This window comes from Mixophyes fleayi, chromosome 9 (assembly GCF_038048845.1).
Source record: "Mixophyes fleayi isolate aMixFle1 chromosome 9, aMixFle1.hap1, whole genome shotgun sequence".
Lineage (NCBI taxonomy): Eukaryota > Metazoa > Chordata > Amphibia > Anura > Limnodynastidae > Mixophyes > Mixophyes fleayi.
In genome coordinates this window covers 47,184,379-47,188,972 of record NC_134410.1, presented here as the reverse complement: position 1 = coordinate 47,188,972, position 4,594 = coordinate 47,184,379, and positions in this window count along the sequence as shown.

The following is a 4,594-nucleotide window of genomic DNA, read 5'->3' as shown; positions in this document are numbered from 1 at the left end:
ATTTGGTAGCAAAGGAAATCGTAACATCGAAAGCGCAGACTTTAGATTTCATAGACAATGGAGAGGACTCCAGGGACCCTAACTTCACCTCTCCAGAACTAGTTAGGGCCTGGCATTTCCCGATTTCTTAGGGCAAGAACTGAGCATATGTGTGGAATCAGCACAATAGATACAGAGTCTATTCTTTACTCTTCGTTTCCTCTCTTCTAAAGATAATTTGGAACGTCCTATCTCCATGGGAATCACAGAAGGTGAAACTGGACGAAATTGAGGGTTTAAACGAAGAGGTGCTTTAGCAGAAGTTGTTTTCTCAGATTCTCTTTCACGAAATCTCATGTCTACACGATGGCAAAGAGAGATCAAATCTTCTAGTGACGAAGGAAGCTCTTGGGTAGTCAGTGCATCTTTAATTTTATCGGAGAGCCCCTGCCAGAAGGCGGCAACTAATGCTTCAGTGTTCCACTGAAGTTCAGAGGCTAAGATCCTAAATTGAATGACATACTGTCCTACTGTATGGGAGCCTTGTCGCAAACGAAGAATGCTGGAAGCAGCGGAGGTCACACGACCTGGTTCATCGAACACACTTCGGAACATGGAAATGAATTTGGCACTATCTTGTAGAATTGGATCGTTTCTTTCCCACAGAGGGGAGACCCAAGCCAGGGCTTGTCCAGAAAACAATGAGATAAGATAGGCCACTCTGGAACGATGGGTAGAAAAATTTTGAGGTTGGAGTTCAAAATGGACTGAACATTGGTTAAGGAAACCTCTACAAGTTTTGGGGTCCCCGTCATATTTTGACGGAGTAGGCAGGTGAAGCGTAGGAGCTGTAGACACCTGGGATGGCACTGGGGAAACGGAGGAAAGCACAGGAGCTTCAATACTAGCTGTAACAGTCTGTCCAGATGTTCCTTGGGAGGTTAACGATTGGTAACATTGAAGTAACAGCTGTTGGCGAGCATCCTGTTGCTCCACACGGCTGACCAGATGCTGCAGCATCTCTTTAGCAGTAGGTTCCGTATCTGGGTCTGTCATGGCCTGATCTTACTGTCACGGGCACTAGGAGTCTTTACCCAGGGATCACCAGGTGATAGGCTTACCAGAGCAGTATAGGTGGTAATATGGTACTCTGGTAGCAGGGTGATCACGGAACAGGAAATAGCAGATGATGAGATGCTCAGGAAAGTCTATGACTAGCAGCACTGGCAATATGGAGGTAGTAATACACGAGGAACTGTATGGACAAAGGACACGTGAAGGTAGTCAGTGGTCTGCGGTAGCAAGTTGTACCACTGCTATAGTGAGGAGGAATGTCCAACAGAAACGAGGAGGTGATGAGAGTCAGCGGTCTGCGGATAGCAAGTTGTACCGCTGTCTGAGTGAAGGAATGGAATCCAAGTGGAGGTATCCGGGGAGTCAGTGGTCTGCGTTAGCAAGTTGTACCACTGCTATGTGAGAGGATACTGGAACAGGTGAAACTGTAAACAGGAGTCAGTGGGCTGCCACTAGCAAGTTGTACTACTGAATATATATGTGAGGAGGTGCACGGGGAGAGACTGCAACACAATATATACACGGGCACCTTGACTTTGATCCACAGTAATATGCACAATATAAATGTATAAATGACTGAACAACACTGCCAATATAGAAAGTCTCTTGAAGTAATCCGGCATGAGATAACACAGTCAATGATGGCAGTAGAGTCAGCAGATAGTACACTCCAGAGGAGAACCAACACAGTCCAGCAAGGTATGCAATACACAGCACAGTCAATGGGAAGTATGCATACCGTGGTTCAGGAGAAGGCAGTCAGACAGGAGTGCAGAGATACCTGAAGGGCAGGAGGCCAGCAGGATACAAGTCCCTGGATGGGTGAAGCAGGGGTCTAGCAGGTGCAGCGCACAGGTAGGTAGACCAGCAGGGAACACAGGAAGGCGTGGAGCGCGGATCAGCAGTAGATGGATGAGTAGCGCTGAGAAGTAACAGCAGCGGGTCTCTGCGGGAACACGGAGGTAACCAATAGCAACCAGCAGGTGCAGTAACGATGGGACACCGGAGCAGAGTTGAACTGGAACAGATGATCACGGAGAGTAGCGGGTAGCAATAGTGGCAGCAGACTCAAGGAAACACGGTAGAGTAGACAAGGACTGAAGACTGAAGCGCACAGAGGCAGCGGATAGGAATCAGCTAAACAGTCACGATGAAACACAGACGGGTTGCAGGTTGAAGACTGTAGTGCACGGAGGCAGCGGATAGGAATCAGCTAGCAGTCACGATGATGAAACACAGACGAGTTGCAGGTTGAAGACTGTAGTGCACGGAGGCAGCGGATAGGAATCAGCTGGCAGTCACAATCATGAACAGGTGAGTGGATGTGGTTGAAGCCTGTAATGCACGGAGGCAGCGGATAGGCATCAGCTAACAGTCCCAATGATACATGGTAGAGTTGAAGTGATTAGAAGACTGTAGTGCACGGAGGCAGCGGATAGGAATCAGCTCACAGTCACGATGATACAGTAGATGGTAGAAGTGGTATGGGAACCACAGTAGCAGAAGTGGTTTGGAAACCACAGAGGTAGAAGTGGTTTGGAAACCACAGAATCAGCAGGGCTGAATAAACAGGAAACACAGGAACACCTTCAGAGACTCATGGGGAATGAGACTCCAAGATCAGGCAACGTGGTGTTGACCACAGGTGCTTAATATAGGGAGGTTGCCTGATCTGCCAATTAAGTTAAAGGAACATACACTGGAGGTATAGAAAGGGCTGCGCATGCGCAGTCCCTCAGGATGGAGGACGACCACGGTTCCTAAATGTCCGGGAAGAAGCACTCACAGTCCGGTGAGTGACAATAGGGCTCCCTCTAATAGGTGCCGCCATTCCTCCAAGGCTGCTTTAATAGCGAGAAGCTCCTTGTCTCCGATTCCGTAATTAATCTCGTTGGGAAGAAATCGTCTGGAGAAGAAGCCGCATGGAGAGTGGGTACCTGAAGGTGTCTTTTGGAATAACACGGCTCCAATGCCTATTGAAGAGGCGTCCACCTCCACAAAGAAAGGTCGCTGTTGATCCGGCTGAGAGAGCACAGAGGCAGAGGAAAAGGCTTTCTTCAGAATAGTGAAGGCAGAAACAGCTTCTGGAGACCATATCTTAGGATTGGCAGATCTCCTAGTTAATGCTGTAATTGGAGCAATGATGGACGAGAAATCTTGGATGAACTGTCGATAATAATTGGCGAATCCAATGAATCTTTGGATACTTTTAAGACTCTGCGGTTGAGGCCAATTCAAGATGGATGACACCTTGGTGGGATCCATCTGTAACCCGGAGCCGGACACAATGAACCCAAGGAAGGACACTTGGAGAACTTCAAAAACACATTTTTCCAATTTGCAATAAAGATGATATTTGCGCAGTCTTCGTAAGACCTCCCTCACTTGTTCTTGATGAGAGCTCAAGTCTTTAGAAAACACTAGGATGTCGTCTAGATAAACGACTACGGAGGTGTACAATAGGTCTTGAAAGATGTCGTTAACGAAATTCTGGAAGATGGCGGGGGCATTGCAAAGACCGAAGGGCATTACCAGGTATTCAAAATGCCCATCCCTCGTATTGAAGGCGGTCTTCCACTCGTCACCCTTCTTTATACGAATGAGGTTGTAGGCCCCTCGTAGGTCTAATTTAGTAAACACTTGAGCCCCGCTGATTCTGTCAAATAGGTCAGAGATAAGAGGTAACGGGTACCGATTCTTGATGGTAATACGATTCAGGGGTCTATAGTCAATGCATGGGCGCAGGGACCCGTCTTTTTTTTTGACAAAGAAGAATCCAGCCCCAGCAGGAGAGGTAGACTTGCGAATAAAACCACGTTCCAGATTCTCCTTGATATATTGGGACATTGCCAGGGTCTCTGGGCGAGAAAGGGGATACGTTCGCCCCTTGGGTATAGGTTGATCGGGAAGCAAAGTGATGGAGCAATCCCAGGGCCGATGGGGAGGTAATAACTCGGCCTCCGTTTTACTGAATACATCTTGGAAGTCGGTGTATGCAGCTGGAAGGCTAACTTCCGTAACCGTGGACTGAGCAACAACTTGGGAATCAGGAGGCAGAACACTAGGTAGACATCTATGATGACATTCTGTACCCCAACGAGTAACCTGAGCTCGGTCCCAATCCATCTGCGGAGAGTGTCTTCGTAGCCATGGAAGCCCCAAGATAATGGGATTGATGGATTTTGGCAACACCAACAACTGAATCATCTCGCTATGGAGGACTCCAACCATTAACCGAATAGGTGACGTGATGTAGGAGATGGAGCCACTGCTGACACGGTTCCCATCTACTGCTGTTAACGATAATGGTTGAGGCAAGGGGAGAGTTGGAATTTGAAGCCCAGCAATGAGAGTGGCAGAAATGAAGTTCCCGGAGGAGCCAGAATCCACAAAGGCCGTGGTGGAGAAGGGACCTCTAGGGGTGCTCAGGGTGACTGCCATAAGAAGCTCAGGGGTGTTTTTTGAGTAGGGAGCAACTGTGGATACTCCTAAACCGGCCTCCCTGCTACCGTTTAGGAGGACGGGTTTCCCGGTTTCTTAG